Below are 24,103 nucleotides of genomic sequence, written 5' to 3'. Positions count from 1 at the left end.
TATTATTGAAGTTGTCGTGAAATGAGAATTACACCATTACACATTTAAAAGCAATTGGACAGTTTGATGAAAAAAGCTTTATAAATAAAGGTTCAAATGTAAATGTCACCTGATTGCACAGAGTCCCAATGATGTACACTAGTACAGTGATATTGGAGAATGTGTGGGGTTCTTTGCCTGTCCCCAATGGAGAATCATTTGAAGAACCCCTTTGGGTTCCATGTAGAACCCTTTCCACAAAGAGTTCTAAATGGAGCCCAAAAGGGTTCTACCTGGAACCAAAAGGGTTCTCCTATGGGGACAGATGAAGAACCCTTTTGGAACCCTTTTGTCTAAGAGTGACTTTAGCTTTGGAGTCTGTAGGCTCTGTGACGGTCCTGCCTCATCTTGCCTCTTCCTGCCTCTTCCTGCCTCTTCCTGCCTCATCCTGCCTCATCTTGCCTCTTCCTGCCTCATCTTGCCTCATCCTGCCTCATCTTGCCTCTTCCTGCCTCATCTTGCATCTTCCTGCCTCTTCCTGCCTCATCCTGCCTCTTCCTGCCTCATCCTGCCTCATCTTGCCTCTTCCTGCCTCATCTTGCCTCTTCCTGCCTCATCCTGCCTCATCTTGCCTCTTCCTGCCTCATCTTGCCTCTTCCTGCCTCATCTTGCCTCTTCCTGCCTCATTCTGCCTCATCCTGCCTCTTCCTGCCTCATGTTGCCTCTTCCTGCCTCATCTTGCCTCTTCCTGCCTCATTCTGCCTCTTCCTGCCTCATCCTGTCTCATCCTGCCTCTTCCTGCCTCATCCTGCCTCTTCCTGCCTCATCCTGTCTCTTCCTGCCTCTTCCTGCCTCATCCTGCCTCATCCTGCCTCTTCCTGTCTCTTCCTGCCTCATCCTGTCTCATCCTGCCTCTTCCTGCCTCTTCCTGCCTCATCCTGCCTCATCCTGCCTCATCCTGCTTCTTCCTGCCTCATCCTGTCTCATCATGCCTCTTCCTGTCTCTTCCTGCCTCATCCTGTCTCATCCTGCCTCTTCCTGCCTCTTCCTGCCTCATCCTGCCTCTTCCTGCCTCTTCCTGCCTCTTCCTGCCTCATCCTGTCTCATCCTGCCTCATCCTGTCTCATCCTGCCTCTTCCTGCCTCATCCTGTCTCATCATGCCTATTCCTGCCTCATCCTGCCTCATCCACCCTTTATGTTCCATCTAGATCTGTTTTGGTTCTTCTGTTCTGTAAAAACAGAGCCTGGGTCACCATTGGGATAAATGTTATAAATACGTCCAATAGTTGTCCAATTAATAAAGAAGGAGATCAAAGAGATCAAAACACCCCTTACTCTCACCACTCCTTCTCATTGGTCTGGTAGAGAGGGGGTGTGGTCTGGTAGAGAGAGGGGGTGTGGTCTGGTAGAGAGAGGTTTGAGTACCTATCTAAGATTGAGTATCTAAGATTGAGTACCTAACTAAGATTGAATACCTATCGCTCTGTCTGTCTGTCTGTCTGTCTGTCTGTCTGTCTGTCTGTCTGTCTGTCTGTCTGTCTGTCTGTCTGTCTGTCTGTCTGTCTGTCTGTCTGTCTGTCTGTCTGTCTGTCTGACATAAACAACATAATCTGTTGACCTTTCCCCTCCTCCCTTTTAAAACAGCTTATTTTTGGTAAAAGGAATAGACTGCTGATAGAGATGGAGATACTTCTTTACTATGGTCCGACCTATCAGGTCGTCCATGCTCATAACAGATCTGTTGAGTATGGTACAACTAGGGTTCATGCTGGGAGGGAGAACAATGTCTACAGGCCTATAATGTGATACTGTTTTGATACAACTACTGAATGGTTAAATGCCTGTGAGAGGGAGCTGAGATTTAGGTCCTAGAAGACCAGTTGTAGCCTGTAGAAACTGGCTAAATTGGTGTTATGACTGTGTTAGCGAGTGTTGTTAGCTATTTAATAGGTTTGTTTGTTAAACCAAGGTTTCTAAAAGCAAAACTTGGTTTGCTTTTAGATTAAGGCCAGAGGACCCCACCCAGGCAAACCAGTGACCCAGGGACCCCACCCAGACAAACCAGTGACCCAGGGACCCCACCCAGATAAACCAGTGACCCAGGGACCCCACCCAGACAAACCAGTGACCCAGGGACACCCACCCAGACAAACCGGTGACCCAGGGACCCCACCCAGACAAACCAGTGACCCAGGGACCCCACCCAGATAAACCAGTGACCCAGGGACCCCACCCAGACAAACCAGTGACCCAGGGACACCCACCCAGACAAACCGGTGACCCAGGGACCCCACCCAGACAAACCAGTGACCCAGGGACCCCACCCAGACAAACCAGTGACCCAGGGACCCCACCCAGATAAACAGGTGACCCAGGGACCCCACCCAGACAAACCAGTGACCCAGGGACCCACATCATTCATTAGCAAAAAAATTCATCAAGATTTTTTAAATAATAGATTTGATAGATAGTTTACACTTCCTCTTCCAAAAATAATGAAAAACTATCTATAAAATATCTACTCTAAGACAACTGTCTTGAATCACTTGAGACACCACTTATCAGACAGTTTATCAGACAGTTTATCAGTGTCTGCCTGGCCATTCTCTCTCAGTGTGCCTTTGTGGTAATGCCAGATTGCCAGTGTCCATCCAGATGACCTGGACTGAATGTGACAGCACTGTGTGGTTCTCCAGGCCATGCCAAGGCCAATTGTAGTCTTTGTGTTTGACTGTAATATATTACATTGCATGTGTTTGGCTGTAATATATTACATTGCGTGTTTGGCTGTAATATATTACATTGTGTGCGTTTGACTAATATATTCCATTGTGTATGTTTGACTGTAATATATTACATTGCGTGTTTGGCTGTAATATATTACATTGTGTGTATTTGATTGTAATATATTACATTGTGTATGTTTGACTGTAATATATTACATTGCGTGTGTTTGACTGTAATATATTACACTGCGTGTTTGACTGTAATATATTACATTGCGTGTGTTTGGCTGTAATATATTACATTGCTTCATGCTTAGATATGATTTGAGAGATTCCCTCCTCAAAGTCATTGTACAATGCCAACACTCCGAGTTGACTCAGGTAAATACATGACTATGTTTGAATAACACTATGGCTATAGTGCTGCACCCTTATCTAAATCAGGTTTAAAATGACTTGTACATTAGGAACCATTCTCTAACACCCCCCCCCTCTCTCTCCTCCTCTTCAGGTGTCCAATGCTAAAACAGCAGAGCAACTCAGTCACAACACGATGCAGAGCTTTCGATTTGGTGATTCTGGTCGGCAAGGAGACCCCTCCCGCCCCCAGCTTCGTTAAAACCATTGACAACTATGTACCGCTTTCAAGGAATTGTTAAATACATTTTATAACCGTTTTCGCTTTTAATATCACCTCTCAAAGAGCATATTCAGAACTACTAATTTCTGATTGCTAACGTTAGCTAGCTAGCTAACAGTACACTTCAACTTGAAATGAAAATGACCTTCTGACAAAAATAGAAACGTTTAATATCAGAAAATGTAGCCTGCGAGAATCTCGTACCCGTAAACATGGGATGGACACAGATGCCATGGTTGCTCTTAGTTTGAAGATGTAATCCGGAGACAGGTGTTTTATACAACAGCCTTTTGTGTTCTCTTTTTCTACTCCGTCTCCATATTTGCAATCAAACGGCATAATTTTTTCCATCTCCTTAGCTATCACACTCTAATTCCACTGATTTCAAAACTCGGTCCTCCAGAAAGTGGAGAGCAACACTTATGCAGTTCTACTACGTGAAAGCCATTTTTAGAAAGAATAACCTACACATACTGACCAACTCATATTATAGATAGAAGCGTGCTACCTGGCAGACCAATCCGAACTCATCTCTTGGCATGTCCAGCCCACTCATTATCTCATCCAATCATGGCTAGCGGGAAGGTTGCTGGCTTTTTCGGTGGCTGAACCAAATAGGCTCGTAATTTAACAATTGTATTCAGATTTACAGATGGTAAACAAGTTTGTTATTTAAGGCACATGAAAGTTCACATGTTCCAGAAGGTATTTCTGCCAAAAGAAAAACGCATTTCGATAAAATAAAATAAAAGTTTACGTCCTGTGAAGTAGTGACGTGTGGCATACACCTAGTTTCCTGTAACAAGTCACAAATGTTGACTCTTCTACCTTCACAGGGAGTTTTCAGCTGTTATTGTGACTGCTGTATACATGCCACCTCAGGGCAAGAAAAATAACAAACTGGCACTTAAAGTGGCAATCAGCAGTAGAAACAATAACAAAGCAGACTCCCCACCCCTGGTACGGTGAAATGCTCATGGAGAAATGTAGATTAATAGAGCTAGAGCTCAGCATTGACCATCCATGATATCAAATGTATAGTTTTAACCATGTTTTGAGGCTATATGTGTGTTTACATTTTAATTGTTAACCTCTTGCTCCTACCTGGCACGCAGGCGTCCCATCTAGAGCTCTGGAAATGCAAATGCGCTACGCTAAATGCTAATAGTACTAGTTAAAACTCAAACGTTCATTAAAATACACATGCAGGGTATTGAATTAAAGCTACACTCGTTGTGAATCCAGGCAACAAGTCAGATTTTTAAAATGCTTTTCGGCGAAAGCATGAGAAGCTATTATCTGATAGCATGTAACACCCCAAAAGACCCGCAGGGGACGTAAACAAAATAATTAGCATATTCGGCGCTACACAAACCGCACAATAAAATATAAAACATTCATTACCTTTGACCATCTTCTTTGTTGGCACTCCTAGATGTCCCATAATCACTATTGGGTCTTTTTTTCGATTAAATCGGTCCATATATAGCCTAGATATCGATCTATGAAGACTGTGTGATAAACAGAAAAAAATTGCGTCATTTTTAAAATTCAAAAAGTCGACGATAAACTTTCACAAAACACTTCGAAATACTTTTGTAATGCAACTTTAGGTATTAGTACACGTTAATAAGCGATAAAATTCATCAGGAGGCGATGTAAATTCTATAGGTGTCCGTCTCGAAAAAATGTCTGGAGAGAGCTCGACCAAAACATCCGGTCGGAGACCGGAGGGAATCGGTTCCCTTGATTCGGTTTGACCAAGAATCAAAGCCGAATCAAATGACAAGACTCTAGACAACGTGTGGAAGCTGTAGGCACTGCAACCTCGGCCTCATTTAATTCTGTTCACTTTGAACAATTCCTGGAAGTAGCGCAAGGATATTTATTTCCATTTTCAGTGATCAGATTTTCCTGCACTTTTCGATGAAACGCACGTTCTGTTATAGTCACAGCCGTGATTTAACCAGTTTTATAAACGTCTGAGTGTTTTCTATCCACGCATACTAATCATATGCATATACTATATTCCTGGCCTGAGTAGCAGGGCGCTGAAATGTTGCGTGATTTTTAACAGAATGTTCGAAAAAGTAGGGGGTAGGAGTAACAGTTTAACAAACATTGGAGTAAAACAAGTTTATATATTTTGGGTTCTGATGGGGTACGACAGTAGAACTGAGAACATGAAGCATTTCTTAAAGTTAAATGCTTCAAGAATCAATGGATACATATTATTGATTTCTAAGTCCAAAAACGGATGTAGCAACTGCTGATTGTCCCCATTAATGAACTGTACGAGGCTATAAACACTGTGGACATTGTGTTAACTAACCTCCAGACGAGATGCAATGCCATACAACACTCCTTCCATGGCCTCCAACTGCTCTTAAATGCAAGTAAAACTAAATGCATGCTCTTCAACCGATCGCTGCCCCACCTGCCCGTACGTCCAGCATCACTACTCTGGATGGTTCTGACATAGAATATGTGGACAACTACAAATACCTAGGTGTCTGGTTAGACTGTAAACTCTCCTTCACCATAGCAGCACCCATCCGTAGCACGCGCTCCAGCAGGTATTTTTCACTGGTCATCCCCAAAGCCAATTCCTCCTTTGGCCGCCTTTCCTTCCAGTTCTCTACTATCAGAAAACTGGGGAAAATCATTTTTCAACGGTGATCCAACTCGGAACTCTGACCTCTTTCCGACCTGAAGACTGACGTCACGATTTGACATCGTATTTTTCAGAGTTCCCAGTTGTCTTGAAAGCACCATAAAACTCATCCTTCTTCAGCTCATATCTGTGTGAATCCGGATTCAGTGATCTCATTTACATCTCGTCTGCATTAAAACCACATATTTATCCAGGTTGAACGTGAGAGCAGAGATGAGGTACACACTGTCCGACGCGCAGAATCAATTCAATTCAATTAAAGGGCTTTATTGGCATGGAAACATATGTTAACATTGCCAAAGCAAGTGAAGTAGATAATAAACAAAAGATAAATAAACAATACAAAATTAATAGTAAACATTACAAACACAACATTTTCAAAGAATAAAGACATTTCAAATGTCATATTATGTCTATATACAGTGTTGTAATGATGTGCAAATAGTTCAAGTACAAAAGGGAAATAAATAATTATAAATATAGGTTGTATTTACAATGGTGTTTGTTCTTCACTGGTTGCCCTTTTCTTGTGGCAACAGGTCACACATCTTGCTGCTGTGATGAAACACTGTGCAATTTCACCCAGTAGATATGGGAGTTTATCAACATTTGATTTGCTTTCTAAGTCTTTGTGGGTCTGTGTAATTTGAGGGAAATATGTGTCTCTAATATGGTCATACATTGGACAGGAGGTTAGGAAGTGCAGCTCAGGTTCCACCTCATGTTGTTGGCAGTGAGCACATGCTCACTGAGTCTGTACATAGTCAAAGATGTCCTTAAGTTTGGGTCAGTCACAGTGGTCAGGTATTCTGCCATTGTGTACTTTCTGTTTAGGGTCAGTCACAGTGGTCAGTATTCTGCCACTGTGTACTCTCTGTTTAGAGTCAGTCACAGTGGTCAGGTATTTGCCACTGTGTACTCTCTGTTTAGGGTCAGTCACAGTGGTCAGGTATTTGCCACTGTGTACTCTCTGTTTAGAGTCAGTCACAGTGGTCAGGTATTTGCCACTGTGTACTCTCTGTTTAGGGTCAGTCACAGTGGTCAGGTATTTGCCACTGTGTACTCTCTGTTTAGGGTCAGTCACAGTGGTCAGGTATTTTGCCACTGTGTACTCTCTGTTTAGGGTCAGTCACTGGTCAGGTATTTGCCACTGTGTACTCTCTGTTTAGGGTCAGTCACAGTGGTCAGGTATTCTGCCACTGTGTACTCTCTGTTTAGGGTCAGTCACAGTGGTCAGGTATTTGCCACTGTGTACTCTCTGTTTAGGGTCAGTCACTGGTCAGGTATTTGCCACTGTGTACTCTCTGTTTAGGGTCAGTCACAGTGGTCAGGTATTCTGCCACTGTGTACTCTCTGTTTAGGGTCAGTCACAGTGGTCAGGTATTCTGCCACTGTGTACTCTCTGTTTAGGGTCAGTCACAGTGGTCAGGTATTATGCCGCTGTGTACTCTCTGTTTAGGGCCAAATAACATTCTAGTTTGCTCTGTTTTTTGGTTAGTTCTTTCCAATGTGTCAAGTCATTATCTTTTGTTTTCTCATAATTGTGTTGCTGTCCTGGGGCTCTGTGGGGTGTGTTTGTGAACAGAGCCCCAGAACCAGCTTGCTTAGGGGACTCTTCTCCAGGTTCATCTCTCTGTAGGTGACGGCTTTGTTATGGAAGGTTTGGGAATCACTTCCTTTTAGGTGGTTGTAGAATTGAATGGCTCTTTTCTGGATTTTGATAATTAGTGGTTATCGGCCTAATTCTGCTCTGCATGCATTATTTGGTGTTCTATGTTGTACATTGGGGATATTTGTGCAGAATTCTGCATGCAGAGTCTCAATTTGGTGTTTGTCCCATTTTGTGAATTCTTGGTTGGTGAGTGGACCCCAGACCTCACAACCATAAAGGGCAATGGGCTCTATGACTGATTCAAGTATTTTTAGCCAGATCCTAATTGGTATGTCGAATTTTATGTTCCTTTTGATGTTATAGAAGATCCTTCTTACCTTGTTTCTCAGATCGTTCACAGCTTTGTGGAAAGTTACCTGTGGAGCTGATGTTTAGGCTGAGGTATGTATTGTTTTTTTGTGTGCTCTAGGGCAATGGTGTTTTAGATTAAATGATATCCGACTAATTTGCAATTGATATATTATTATTATGCATAGCCCCACATTAAAAGTATGTGATGATGAGTTGTGAAGACAATCAGAAATACTGTTCGATTTTTTTTTCAATTGACTGCAATAGTCGCAAATAAATGAATAAAAATGTTTTAATGTTTAAATACAAAATAAACATTGGCTGTTAATTACAACAAAAAAAATTCACCAGGTCGCGAGAATTTTCACATGGGGTAAAAAAAAATGGGGTCATGGGTCAAAAAAGTTGAGGAAACCTGAACGTCATATTCATAGATAATGAAATGTATGGCATCACCAAAAGTGCTATATTATGGTATGCATGGAAATGGTTCCCCCTGGTGGTCATCATAATGCAATGCATCCACATTTAATTTGCCGTCATCTTGAATCGGTCCTCCAAATATACTGCTGATCTCACTCGTTTCCATGAATGGTAAAATAAGTTGTACGTGTCCTCGCCTGTCAGTTTGTTATAAAAAAATAAAAAATAAACTTGATAACTCGCTTGGGTCATTTTAAGATGTTCGTTTTGAAAATTTGTTCAGCCATTTTCCCACAGTGAAAAAGTGTCCAAGTCATGTCAAATCAAATCAAATCAAATCAAATTTTATTTGTCACATACACATGGTTAGCAGATGTTAAATGCGAGTGTAGCGAAATGCTTGTGCTTCTAGTTCCGACAATGCAGTGATAACCAACAAGTAATCTAACTAACAATTCCTAAACTACTGTCTTATACACAGTGTAAGGGGATAAGGAACATGTACATAAGGATATATGAATGAGTGATGGTACAGAGCAGCATACAGTAGATGGTATCGAGTACAGTATATACATATGAGATGAGTGTGTAGACAAAGTAAACAAAGTGGCATAGTTAAAGTGGCTAGTGATACATGTGTTACATAAGGATAATATAATAATAATATAATAATAATATCCCATCCCAGGATGCAGTCGATAATGTAGAGTACAGTATATACATATGCATATGAGATGAATAATGTAGGGTAAGTAACATTATATAAGGTAGCATTGTTTAAAGTGGCTAGTGATATATTTACATAATTCCCATCAATTCCCATTATTAAAATGGCTGGAGTTGGGTCAGTGTCAATGACAGTGTGTTGGCAGCAGCCACTCAATGTTAGTGGTGGCTGTTTAACAGTCTGATGGCCTTGAGATAGAAGCTGTTTTTCAGTCTCTCGGTCCCAGCTTTGATGCACCTGTACTGACCTCGCCTTCTGGATGATAGCGGGGTGAACAGGCAGTGGTTCGGGTGGTTGATGTCCTTGATGATCTTTATGGCCTTCCTGTAACAACGGGTGGTGTAGGTGTCCTGGAGGGCAGGTAGTTTGCCCCCGGTGATGCGTTGTGCAGTCCTCACTACCCTCTGGAGAGCCTTACGGTTGAGGGCGGAGCAGTTGCCGTACCAGGCGGTGATACAGCCCGCCAGGATGCTCTCGATTGTGCATCTGTAGAAGTTTGTGAGTGCTTTTGGTGACAAGCCGAATTTCTTCAGCCTCCTGAGGTTGAATAGGCGCTGCTGCGCCTTCTTCACGACGCTGTCAGTGTGAGTGGACCAATTCAGTTTGTCTGTGATGTGTATGCCGAGGAACTTAAAACTAGCTACCCTCTCCACTACTGTTCCATCGATGTGGATAGGGGGTGTTCCCTCTGCTGTTTCCTGAAGTCCACAATCATCTCCTTAGTTTTGTTGACGTTGAGTGTGAGGTTATTTTCCTGACACCACACTCCGAGGGCCCTCACCTCCTCCCTGTAGGCCGTCTCGTCGTTGTTGGTAATCAAGCCTACCACTGTTGTGTCGTCCGCAAACTTGATGATTGAGTTGGAGCGTGCGTGGCCACGCAGTCGTGGGTGAACAGGGAGTACAGGAGAGGGCTCAGAACGCACCCTTGTGGGGCCCCCCGTGTTGAGGATCAGCGGGGAGGAGATGTTGTTGCCTACCCTCACCACCTGGGGGCGGCCCGTCAGGAAGTCCAGTACCCAGTTGCACAGGGCGGGGTCGAGACCCAGGGTCTCGAGCTTGATGACGAGCTTGGAGGGTACTATGGTGTTGAATGCCGAGCTGTAGTCGATGAACAGCATTCTCACATAGGTATTCCTCTTGTCCAGGTGGGTTAGGGCAGTGTGCAGTGTGGTTGAGATTGCATCGTCTGTGGACCTATTTGGGCGGTAAGCAAATTGGAGTGGGTCTAGGGTGTCAGGTAGGGTGGAGGTGATATGGTCCTTGACTAGTCTCTCAAAGCACTTCATGATGACGGAAGTGAGTGCTACGGGCGGTAGTCGTTTAGCTCAGTTACCTTAGCTTTCTTGGGAACAGGAACAATGGTGGCCCTCTTGAAGCATGTGGGAACAGCAGACTGGTATAGGGATTGATTGAATATGTCCGTAAACACACCGGCCAGCTGGTCTGCGCATGCTCTGAGGGCGCGGCTGGGGATGCCGTCTGGGCCTGCAGCCTTGCGAGGGTTAACACGTTTAAATGTCTTACTCACCTCGGCTGCAGTGAAGGAGAGACCGCATGTTTCCGTTGCAGGCCGTGTCAGTGGCACTGTATTGTCCTCAAAGCGGGCAAAAAAGTTATTTAGTCTGCCTGGGAGCAAGACATCCTGGTCCGTGACTGGGCTGGATTTCATCTTGTAGTCCGTGATTGACTGTAGACCCTGCCACATGTCTCTTGTGTCTGAGCCGTTGAATTGAGATTCCACTTTGTCTCTGTACTGACGCTTAGCTTGTTTAATAGCCTTGCGGAGGGAATAGCTGCACTGTTTGTATTCGGTCATGTTGCCAGACACCTTGCCCTGATTAAAAGCAGTGGTTCGCGCTTTCAGTTTCACGCGAATGCTGCCATCAATCCACGGTTTCTGGTTAGGGAATGTTTTTATCGTTGCTATGGGAACGACATCTTCGACGCACGTTCTAATGAACTCGCACACCGAATCAGCGTATTCGTCAATATTCCCATCTGACGCAATACGAAACATGTCCCAGTCCATGTGATGGAAGCAGTCTTGGAGTGTAGAGTCAGCTTGGTCTGACCAGCGTTGGACAGACCTCAGCGTGGGAGCCTCTTGTTTTAATTTCTGCCTGTAGGCAGGGATCAGCAAAATGGAGTCGTGGTCATGTGATCTACTAGTGGATGAACTGGGAATCAGACATGATATCTGATTTACATCAGTGGAAAGGTTATGACTTCAACTTTCTCCTCATATGTATGTAACTCATACTCATTCATTGGCCCTGCGCTTTTAAAATGGCTGTGTTGCTATGGCAATTTGCCCATGTTTTGAGCGCCACCGTCAGGTACAAGATATTACACACACACACACACACACACAAAAAAATATATATATATATTTTATCCCTTTGTAATGGTAATTGGTGACATTTTATTTTAAACCTAGACTTTGAAATATCTTATTCCCCAACATTGGCACGATTTGGATGGGGACAATTTGGGAACCAAATTATCTCCACCCCACACCCCACACAACTAAAATACGTATATATTTGTTTTTGCTTTTCTTTGCCTGCACTTGCTCTGGCTCTGTAATAGTCACGTTGTTGCTGTATCAGAATCCCATGGTTCTTACCTTTCTAACATTACTAAGCATGTGTTTGTAGGACTTATAGTTTTGAAATCAAATGTACTTGATAAATGTAGTTTACATTTATTTTGCATGTCAATCTCTCCTGGCTCAAAGTGGAGGAGAGATTGACTTCATCACTACTTGTATTTATAAGAGATGTTGAATGCACAGAGCTGTCTGTCTAAACTACCTGCACACAGCTCGGACACCATGCATACCCCATAAGACATGCCACCAGAGGTCTCTGCCCAGTCCCCAAGTCCAGAACAGACAACAGGAGGTGACTACATGGAACTCTATTCAATATCAGGTAACTGATGCAGCAGTAGAATCAGAGGCCTGAGGGAACACACTTAATATGTTGTGAAATATGTTATGAATGTAAATGTTTTTAAAATGTATAACTGCCTTAATGTTGCTGGAACCCAGGAAGAATAGCTGCTGCGAACAGGGATCCATAATAAATACAAATACATCACTGAGTACCACTCTTCATATTTTAAAGCATGGTGGCGACTGCATCATGTTATGGGTATGCTTGTCAGCGGCAAGAAATATAATGTTTTTTTTTAGGATGAAAAGAAACGGGTACAGCTATAAGCACAGGCAAAATCCTAGAGGAAATCCTGGTTCAGTCTGTTTTCCAACAGACACTGTGTAAGGATCTGAGTGTAGCTGGTGCAGAGGAGTCAGGCGCAGGACAGCAGAGATGAGTAACACAAGGAACTTTACTCAAATTACAAAATACATGAAGTATCACCAGGCCCACAAACATCGTACCGAATTTACAATAAACAAACACGCACAAAAACCATGGGGAAAACAGAGGGTTAAATAATGAACAAGTAATTGGGGGATTGAAACCAGGTGTGTAAAACAAAGACAAAACAAATGGAAAATGAAAAGTGGATCGGCGATGGCTTGAAGGCTGGTGACGTCGACCGCCGAACGCCGCCCGGACAAGGAGAGGGACCGACTTCGGCGGAAGCCGTGACACACTGGGAGACAAATTCCCCTTCCAGCAGGACATTAACCTAAAACACAAGGCCAAATATACACTGGAGTTGCTTACCAAGATGACATTAAATGTTCCTTTTTTTAAAGAATAATGTGCAAATATTGTACAACTCTTAGAGACTGTAATCGCTGCCAAAGGTGATTCTAACATGTATAATAGATTAGTCAACATTTCTAAAACATGTTTTCACTTTGTCATCACAATGTATTTTGTGTGTTCAGATGCCCTGTGTGGACAACGTCATGGAACCTTATGACAATCAGATTAAATTAACTACATTTTTCAGAGAGAAAACTTCAGTCCAGTTCGATCGGAACACAACAGGAGAGGTAACAGCTATTTGGGCGGATGCCCTGTAGGGGTGTAGTTTACGTTTTAGTATGGTCTGGGTGGCCATAACTTCCTGTTCCAGAGACAGTGTGCTAGGGCACATACCCAACCACTGCTATTAGTTCTCAATGACAATGATATCTTATTTGATTGAGGACTTTTAAGGGTAAAATGTTTCAATGGGATTGAAGTATGAGATGGAATTTGTTGAGATTTGACACGGGTCTGGATCAGTAACTTTTTGTCTTACTCTCATCATGCCTCTTTCTTTATGTCCATTCTATAGAATAATGACTCACTGGCAGGGGCTCCCATCTCAGCGGCTCCCATCTCAGGGGTTCCCATCTCAGGGGCTCCCATCTCAGGGGCTCCCATCTCAGGGGCTCCCATCTCAGGGGCCCCCATCTCAGGGGCCCCCCATCTCAGGGGCTCCCATCTCATGGGCTCCCATCTCATGGGCTCCCATCTCAGGGGCTCCCATCTCAGGGGCTCCCATCTCAGGGGCTCCCATCTCAGGGGCTCCCATCTCAAGGGCTCCCATCTCAGGGGCTCCCATCTCAGGGGCTCCCATCTCAGGGGCCCCCATCTCAGGGGCTCCCATCTCAGGGGCCCCCATCTCAGGGGCTCCCATCTCAGGGGCTCCCATCTCAGGGGCTCCCATCTCAGGGGTTCCCATCTCAGGGGCTCCCATCTCAGGGGCTCCCATCTCAGGGGCTCCCATCTCAGGGGCCCCCATCTCAGGGGCTCCCATCTCAGGGGCCCCCATCTCAGGGGCTCCCATCTCAGGGGCCCCCATCTCAGGGGCTCCCATCTCAGGGGCTCCCATCTCAGGGGCCCCCATCTCAGGGGCTCCTATCTCAGGGGCTCCCATCTCAGGGGCTCCCATCTCAGGGGCTCCCATCTCAGGGGTTCCCATCTCAGGGGCTCCCATCTCAGGGGCTCCCATCTCAGGGGCTCCCATCTCAGGGGTTCCCATCTCAGGGGCTCCCATCTCAGGGGCTCCCATCTCAGGGGCTCCCATCTCAGGGGCCCCCATCTCAGGGGCTCCCATCTCAGGGGCCCCCATCTCAGGGGCTCCCATCTCAGGGGCCCCCATCTCAGGGGCTCCCATCTCAGGGGCTCCCATCTCAGGGCCCCCATCTCAGGGGCTCCTATCTCAGGGGCTCCCATCTCAGGGGTTCCCATCTCAGGGGCTCCCATCTCAGGGGCTCCCATCTCAGGGGCTCCCATCTCAGGGGCCCCCATCTCAGGGGCCCCCCATCTCAGGGGCTCCCATCTCATGGGCTCCCATCTCATGGGCTCCCATCTCAGGGGCTCCCATCTCAGGGGCTCCCATCTCAGGGGCTCCCATCTCAGGGGCTCCCATCTCAGGGGCCCCCATCTCAGGGGCCCCCATCTCAGGGGCTCCCATCTCAGGGGCTCCCATCTTCAGGGATTCCCATCTCGGAGGTTCCTCTGTGGCCTGTTGGGGTAACATTAGTACAGCTAGTTGTGTTCATGGTTAGGTGTTGCTATGGGTTCACGGTTAGGTGTGGCTATGGTGCAGTTGGTTGGGCATGTACCCTAGCCCACAAATGATGGTTTAGGTTGTTAGTGTGTCACTCCTACAAACTGGGGAAGGAAACACCAGCCTGCTACGCTCTCAAGGTCTTCAGTTATATTAAACAAGTCATATTATGCCCCCTGTGAAATGAAGCCTTGCAGTATGTGTATGTGCCATGCTCTGATTGGCTCCTCTCTCCTGGTGCTGACCTGCGATTGGTCTATTCCAGTGGTTGGTGTCCATATCTGTGGCGGTGGTGCACTGGCTGAAAGACAACCTGGGAATCATCCAGTCCTCCTCAGAGATAGGTGAGCTCTGCTCTGCAACACACAAAACATCTAATATGTGTATAGTATCATAGAAATATAATCCATAGTACAGGCCTCCCCATTCAACTCAATGGCATAAAGGGTAGACTGGCAGCCATTATGACTGTAATAGTACTTTATTGAATATTTACTAAAGACCCAACACATGCCCACTTCTCTCTCTCTTCTCCCCCACTTCACTCTCTCTTCTCTCACCCCTACCTCGCTCTCTCTTCTCTCACCTCCACTTCGCTCTCTCTTCTCCCCCACTTCTCTCTCTTCTCTCACCCCCACTTCTCTCTCTCTTCTCCCCCACCTAGCTCTCTCTTCTCCCCCACTTTGCTCTCTCTTCTCTCACCCCCACTTCTCTCTCTCTTCTCTCATCCCCACTTCTCTCTTCTCTCACCCCCACGTCACTCTCTTTTCTCTCACCTCCACTTCGCTCTCTCTTCTCTCACCCCCACCTCGCTCTCTCTTCTCTCATCCCCACTTCTCTCTTCTCTCACCTCCACTTCGCTCTCTCTCCTCTCACCACCACCTCTCTCTCTCTTCTCTCACCCCCACTTTGCTCTCTCTTCTCTCACCTCCACTTCGCTCTCTCTCCTCTCACCCCCACCTCGCTCTCTCTTCTCTCATCCCCACTTCTCTCTCTCTTCTCTCACCTCCACTTCGCTCTCTCTCCTCTCACCCCCACCTCGCTCTCTCTTCTCTCACCCCCACCTCGCTCTCTCTCCTCTCCCCCCTTTCTCTCTCTCCCTGCCCCCTTCAGGTGATGGCAGGGTAGCCTATTGGTTAGAGCATTGGACTTGCATTGGACTTGTAACCGGAAGGTTGCAAGTTCAAACCCCCGGGCTGACAAGGTACAAATCTGTCGTTCTGCCCCTGAACAGGCAGTTAACCCACTGTTCCTAGGCCGTCATTGAAAATAAGAATTTGTTCTTAACTGACTTGCCTGGTTAAATAAAGGTAAAATAAAAAAATAAAAAAATGTGGGCTCGTTCTACGAATGTTACTCGGCCTCCCTGTAACGGTTTTCTGTATGTGAAGGAGAGTCGGACCAAAATGCAGCGTGTAGATTGCGATCCATGTTTAACCTGTTACTCCTACCCCCTACTTTTTCGAACATTCTGTTAAAAATCACGCAACATTTCAGCGCCCTGCTACTCATGCCAGGAATATAGTATATGCATATGATTAGTATGTGTGGATAGAAAACACTCAGACGTTTATGAAACTGGTTAAATCACGGCTGTGACCATAACAGAACGTGCGTTTCATCGAAAAGCGCAGGAAAATCTGATCACTGAAAATTGGAAAATATATCAATGCGCCACTTGCATGTATTGTCTATGGGAAAGCAAATTACCTGGAGCCGAGATTGCAATTCCTACAGCTTCCACACGATGTCAACAGTCTTGGCATTTGCCTAGGCTTTGTTTCTTGGTCAAACAAAGAAGAGAGAGCCCATTTCTTCAGGTCTCGAACCGGATATTTTGGTTGAGATTTACCCGGACATTATTTCCAGACGTACCCCTATAGAATATACATCGCCTCGTGATCAATTTGATCGCTTATTAACGTTTACTAATACCTAAAGTTGCATTACAAAAGTATTTCGAAGTGTTTTGTGAAAGTTTATCGTCAACTTTTTTAATTAAAAAAAATGACGTTACGTTATAAGACGCAATTTTTTTTCGTTTATCACACAGTCTTCATAGATCGATATCTAGGCTATATATGGACCGATTTAATCGAAAAAAAGACCCAATAGTGATTATGGGACATCTAGGAGTGCCAACAAAGAAGATGGTCAAAGGTAATGAATGTTTTATATTTTATTTGTGCGGTTTGTGTAGCGCTGACTATGCTCATTATTTTGTTTACGTCCCCTGCGGGTCTTTTGGGGTGTTACATGCTATCAGATAATAGCTTCTCATGCTTTCGCCGAAAAGCATTTTAAAAATCTGACTTGTTGCCTGGATTCACAACGAGTGTAGCTTTAATTCAATACCCTGCATGTGTATTTTAATGAACGTTTGAGTTTTAACTAGTACTATTAGCATTTAGCGTAGCGCATTTGCATTTCCAGATGTCTAGATGGGATGCCTGCGTGTCAGGTAGGAGCAAGAGGTTAATGAACAAACATAACACAAATCTAAATACAAACACTACAAAACAATAAACGTGACGAAAACCAAAACAGCCTATACTAGTGTAAACTAACACAGAATAAGGACATCAAGACACTAAGGACAATCACCCACAAAACCCAACACAAAACAGGTTACCTAAATATGGTTCCCAATCAGAGACAATGCCTAACACCTGCCTCTGATTGAGAACCATATCAGGCCAAACATAGAAATAGACAAACCAGACACACAACATAGAATGCCCACCCAGCTCACGTCCTGACCAACACTAAAACAAGGAAAAACACATAAGACAACTATGGAGTGGGGTCCACGTCCAGCGCCAGAGCCGCCACCGCGGACAGATGCCCACCCAGACCCTCCCCCCAAGGTGCGTACTCCGAACGCACAACCTAAACCTATAGGGGAGGGTCTGGGTGGGCATCTGTCCGCGGTGGCGGCTCTGGCGCTGGACGTGGACCCCACTCCATAGTTGTCTTAGTCCACCTCCTTAGCGTCCCTAGAGTGGCGAACCTCGCTGCTAACCTTGGCCTAGGAAACCTAACAACGGGCCCCACTGGACTGAGGGGCAGCTCCGGACTGAGGGGTAGCTCGGGACTGAGGGGAAGCTCGGGACTGAGGGGAAGCTCGGGACTGAGGGGAAGCTCGGGACTGAGGGGAAGCTCAGGAGTGAGAGGAAGCTCAGGAGTGAGAGGAAGCTCAGGAGTGAGAGGAAGCTCAGGAGTGAGAGGAAGCTCAGGAGTGAGAGGAAGCTCAGGCAGGTTGATGGATCTACCAGATCCTGGCTGGCTGGTGGTTTCGGCAGATCCTGGCTGACTGGCAGATCCTGGCGGATCCTGGCTGACTGGCGGATCCTGGCTGACTGGCGGATCTGGCAGATCCTGGCTGACTGGTGGATCCTGGCCGACTGGCAGTTCTGGCAGATCTCGGCTGACTGGCGGATCTGGAAGAGTCTGGTTGACTGGCGGATCTGGAAGAGTCTGGTTGACTGGCGGATCTGGAAGAGTCTGGTTGACTGGCGGATCCTGGCCGACTGGCAGTTCTGGCAGATCTCGGCTGACTGGCGGATCTGGAAGAGTCTGGTTGACTGGCGGATCTGGAAGAGTCTGGTTGACTGGCGGATCTGGCAGATCCTGGCTGACTGGCGGATCTGGAAGAATCTGGTTGACTGGCGGATCTGGAAGAGTCTGGTTGACTGGCAGATCTGGAAGAGTCTGGCGGATCTGGAAGTGTCTGGCTGACTGGCAGATCTGGAAGAGTCTGGCTGACTGGCGGATCTGGAAGAGTCTGGCAGATCTAGAAGAGTCTGGCTGACTGGCGGATCCTGGCTGACTGGCAGATCTGGAAGAGTCTGGCTGACTGGCGGATCCTGGCAGACTGAAAGATCTGGCTGCGCCATGCTGACTGGCGGCTCTGGCTGCACCACGCTGACTGGCGGCTCTGGCTGCTCCATGTAGGCTGACAGCTCTGGCGGCTTCTTACAGACTGGCAGCTCTGGCGGCTCCGTGCAGACTGGCAGCTCCTTGCAGACTGGCAGCTCCTTGCAGACTGGCAGCTCCTTGCAGACTGGCAGCTCCTTGCAGACTGACAGCTCTGGCTGCTTCATGCAGACTGACAGCTCTGGCTGCTCCATGCAGACTGACAGCTCTGGCTGCTCCATGCAGACTGGCAGCTCTGGCTGCTTCATGCAGACTGACATCTCTGGCTGCTCCATGCAGACTGACAGCTCCTTGCAGACTGACAGATCCGTGCAGACTGGCAGCTCCTTGCAGACTGACAGCTCCTTGCAGACTGGTAGCTCCTTGCAGACTGGCAGCTCCTTGCAGACTGGCAGCTCCTTGCAGACTGGCAGCTCCTTGCAGACTGACAGCTCTGGCTGCTCCATGTAGACTGACAGCTCCTTGCAGACTGGCAGCTCTGGCTGCTCCATGCAGACTGACAGCTCTGGCTGCTTCATGCAGACTGACAGCTCTGGCTGCTTCATGCAGACTGGTTGCTCTGGCTGCTCCATGGAGGCTGGCAGCTCTGGCTGCGCTGAACAGGCAGGAGACTCCAGCAGCGCAGTAGAGGAGGAAGGCTCTGGCAGCGCTGAACAGGCGGGAGACTCCATCAGAGCAGGAGAGGAGAAAGGCTCCGACAGCGCTGGAGAGGCGAGGCGCACTGTAGGCCTGATGTGTGGTGCTGGTACTGGTGGTACTAGACTGAGGACACGCACAGGAAGCCTGGAGCGGGGAGCTGCTACCGGAGGGCTGGGGTGTGGAGGTGGTACTGGATAGACCGGACCGTGCAGGCGCACTGGAGCTCTTGAGCACCGAGCCTGCCCAACCTTACCTGGCTCGATGCCCACTCTAGCCCGGCCGATACGAGGAGCTGGAATATACCGTTCCCTCATATCGCCGGCTCCTCTCTCCGGCTGACTCTGCTCTCCTCGCTGCCTCCACCTGTTCCCATGGAAGGCGATCCCTTCCCGCCAGGATCTCCTCCCATGTGTAGCAACCCTTGCCATCCAATATATCGTCCCATGTCCATTCCTCATTGCGCCGCTGTTGCTGCCTTTGTTGCTTCTCCTGCGGCTCCTGCCTGTTGACACGCTGCTTGGTCCTGTGGTGGGTGATTCTGTAACGGTTTTCTGTATGTGAAGGAGAGTTGGACCAAAATGCAGCGTGTAGATTGCGATCCATGTTTAATGAATAAACGTAACACGAATCTAAATACAAACACTACAAAACACTAAACGTGACGAAAACCGAAACGGCCTATACTAATGTAAACTAACACAGAATAAGGACATCAAGACACTAAGGACAATCACCCACAAAACCCAACACAAAACAGGCTACCTAAATATGGTTCCCAATCAGAGACAATGCCTAACACCTGCCTCTGATTGAGAACCATATCAGGCCAAACATAGAAATAGACAAACCAGACACACAACATAGAATGCCCACCCAGCTCACGTCCTGACCAACACTAAAACAAGGAAAAACACATACTAACGATGGTCAGACCGTGACACTCCCGAGTAGCGCAGCAGTCCAAGGCACTGCATCTCAGTTTGATTCCAGGCTGTATCATAACCACCGCACCAGTGCTGTCCGGGTTAGGGTTTGGCCAGAGTAGGCCGTCATTGTAAATAATGATTAGTTCTTAACTGACTGGCCTAGTTAAATAAAGGTTAAATATAAAAAATAATGAAATACTTTGTTCCTGCCTTCTCTGGGCCGTACGTCCCATACTGGGAGCCCAGTGTATGAGGGCGAGGGACTTAAACCTATTCTATTTTGTCAGCTTGCAGGATGGAGTTGGACTCTGCACTCTTGTCCTTCAGGACCTGCTCCAGAACCTCCTCAGCCTGTAGAAAACAGGCCTTATAGGTTGTTGCATTGATTTTGATTGATTGGTCATTACTGACTAATTATGTATATTTTTGATTGTCTAATACACTATGATGGTAATGTTGTTTGGTTTCTAGCTCTTACCTTGACTCCTTTGTTAGGTTCGGCCCGGTACTGTGCCACTATGTTGTCATGGTGATTGCAGTAAAGCTCATAGCCTCCTGGTGTGGTGTACGTCCCCTCCTTCATCCCCTGATCCATCTGAGCAGACAGATTCTCCAGAAGAGCCTTGCACTTCTTCTCTGTTTGAAAAGATCGTCGGAGAGGTTATTGGGAATAATCAGATGCAGGTGTTTCAGAGTCGTGTGTATAGGTGGCAGGAAAGTCAGGCGCAGGAGAGTCAAACAGATGTAATGGAGTATTTTAATATATGTTCACTAAACATGCTCCAAACACTAAATGTACATACATAAATTAACATGGCTATGAGGACCCGTCGCGCACCTATACAACCATAAAAACAACACTGACATAAAACAATCTCTGACAAAGACATGAGGGGAAACAGAGGGTTAAATACACAACATGTAATGAATGGGATTGATACCAGGTGTGTGGGAAGACAAGACAAAACCAATGGAAAATGAAAAATGGATCAGTGATGGCTAGAAGGCCGGTGACGTCAACTGCCGAGCACCGCCCCGGAGTGACAAGGTGTGAATAATAAGATAAAAGATCAGACAATTATATAAAGACAGTTATAGAAAAGGTTTATTACAGCATGCTAACATTGGAGAAGACAGTATAAACCACATGAGAAACACAGCAGCTGTAAGTCAACCTCGATACAATAACAGGTTGTAGATCAGAATGTTCTCTAAGAAGCAACATTTTATAGTATACAAGGTCAGGTTGACCTTCAACTGATACTAGCTTCAGACATGTGAACCCTGGTATGAGCTGATGTTAGCTTCAGACATGTGACCCCTGGTATCAGCTGATACTAGCTTCAGACATGTGAACCCTGGTATGAGCTGATGCTAGCTTCAGACATGTGAACCCTGGTATGAGCTGATACTAGCTTCAGACATGTGAACCCTGGTATGAACTGATACTAGTTTCAGACATGTGAACCCTGGTATGAACTGATACTAGTTTCAGACATGTGAACCCTGGTATGAGCTGATACTAGCTTCAGACATGTGAACCCTGGTATGAGCTGATGCTAGCTTCAGACATGTGAACCCTGGTATGAACTGATACTAGTTTCAGACATGTGAACCCTGGTATGAACTGATACTAGCTTCAGACATGTGACCCCTGGTATGAGCTGATGCTAGCTTCAGACATGTGAACCCTGGTATGAACTGATACTAGTTTCAGACATGTGAACCCCGGTATGACCTGATACTAGCTTCAGACATGTGAACCCTGGTATGAGCTGATACTAGCTTCAGACATGTGAACCCCGGGGTGCCATGTTCCTATGGTGATAAAGGTTTACATATTGGCTCCATATCTATATTAAACTTTTTTTCAATATTGTGTAATTTAAACCCGAGATTAAAAAACAAATCTGAGCACTTATTTTCACAGTAGTGTTCTTTTGTCTCTCGGTGTTAATTGATTGAGGAATTGCACTGATTGTTCATATTCCACCTGGTGTACTTGGGTCCTACTGGTGTTACTGTTAGTGGTGATCATTTTAATGCATGAGAAAATCCCTGGTATGAGCTGATACTAGCTTCAGACATGTGAACCCTGGTATGACCTGATACTAGCTTCAGACATGTGAACCCTGGTATGAGCTGATGCTAGCTTCAGACATGTGAACCCTGGTATGCCATGCTCCTATCATGAAAAAGGGTTACATATTGTCTCCATATCTATATTAAGCTTTAATTTAATATAGTGTTATTTTTTTATATTTTTTTATCCGAGTTTAAATAACAAATATGAGCACTGATTTTCACAGTAGTGTTATTTTGTCTCCAGAAGTTAATTGAGTGAGGAATTGCACTCCTTGGTCATATTCCACCTGGTGTCCTTGGGTCCTACTGGTGTTACTGTTACTGGTGATTATAATTTTGATGCATAAGCTAATCAATCATTTTTCAGTTGAATGGCCTTGACAATGTTAAAAATGCATTGTGTGTATCAGGCACAGATCTAGAATGATGATCCATTACCACAAGAGCTTTCAAGAATTCTCAAATTTCGTCTTTGAAGGATCGCTTCATGAATGCCTGTGTTGCCTGGGTCTCTGAGCGAAGCTGGTTCTCTGACAGCTGATTGATGTCCACTGGGAATAAGGCCTTCACATCCTCCATTCCCTTCTGGTACACCACCAGGCCCTCATCCACAAAGCATTCTCTAGACACGGCACATTTCCTTTGGCTATGGTCTCCACATAGGTGGTGACCAAGTGGCCTAGCACTGCAATCAGATAGAGGTGGGAGGAAGAATATGTGCCACAAAATATTTAGTGGTACAATTAAATTCAATATATGAATACATTTATGCATTTTCACATACTGTCCTGTAGGTGGCTGTCTGACTCACTCTCTCCAGTCAATGTGTGTCCCCCTATAACAGTCTTCATACGGCTCTCCTGGAAAATGAAACGGCAGAAAGTATCTGCGACCTCTCTGAAGCGTTCAGAAAGCTCAGCCTCGTCCATGGAGTCCAGTCGGTCCATGTTGTCAGGAGTTGTAGGGGAACACAAAACACTTGCGTGAGGGGAAGAAGTTCCGGATGCACTCTCGCGGGAAGTTGTAGTCATTGATCTTTTTACTAGTACCTGAAAGATAACATTGGCATTACTAGATTTTATAGTACATGCAGATCTTGGGTGTGTCCCAATAATATCTCTGTTCTCTTCCATCCTATCAGAGCTCTTGCAGCATGAACTGACATGTTGTCAACCCATTCAAAGGATCAGGGAATGAATCTAGTACTGAAAGCATAAACTACAGCTGTCTTGCACTACAGTGCGTGAAGTGTGGTGAGTAATTGACTCAAAGAGAAAGACAATAGTTTAACAGATTTAAACAAATGTATTTCTTTAAAAATGAAGGAGAAGCGATAGAGTGCTACATCTTCTTATATTTTTTCTACTTTCACTCAGCTAGTGAATGCAGCTAGTTAGATTATCCTACTCAAACAACTGGCTAAAACAGTGAGGGATGCTATGTTACCTTGCCGAATGTCTATCCAACACTGGAACTCTTCCAAGGTAAGATTTTGGTTTTATTAATTTATTGCCACCGGGGCCCACCGGTTTAACTGCTAAACTGCTTGCTGACTGTTAACTGTAACATTACTGCATGAATGTAGCTGATTTAGTAACACCTTACTTCTATTAGCTATGTTGACTATGACGTTAGCTAATATGGTGATAACGATGTCGACTATGTGTAGCGGTTAGCGTTTATGATATGAAGGTTTGGCTTTTTTTTGCCTGGTCAGCTAGACAGCTGATGTGTTGTGCACTGAAGTCTACAAGCAAAGGGAAAAGGTGAGAGGAGATGCGAGAAGGAATTATATATTATATATATATTATAATGCGCAAAAGAATCATACTGTTTGTATGTGGCTGCTATGAAAGTGAACTGTGTTTGCGTGTGGTCAAGGGTGTATTAATTCCGCCGATTCT

The 24,103-nt window shown here is 45.8% G+C and overlaps 1 protein-coding gene across 3 annotated transcripts in view; it reads right to left on the bottom strand.

The window, feature by feature from the left end:
- Window positions 1–24,103, bottom strand: part of LOC118374008 (guanylate-binding protein 1-like) — a 145,539-nt gene that overhangs the window by 48,164 nt on the left and 73,272 nt on the right. The window lies entirely within an intron of this gene.

This window comes from Oncorhynchus keta, chromosome 7 (assembly GCF_023373465.1).
Source record: "Oncorhynchus keta strain PuntledgeMale-10-30-2019 chromosome 7, Oket_V2, whole genome shotgun sequence".
Lineage (NCBI taxonomy): Eukaryota > Metazoa > Chordata > Actinopteri > Salmoniformes > Salmonidae > Oncorhynchus > Oncorhynchus keta.
This window is presented reverse-complemented; position numbering and strand designations above follow the sequence as displayed.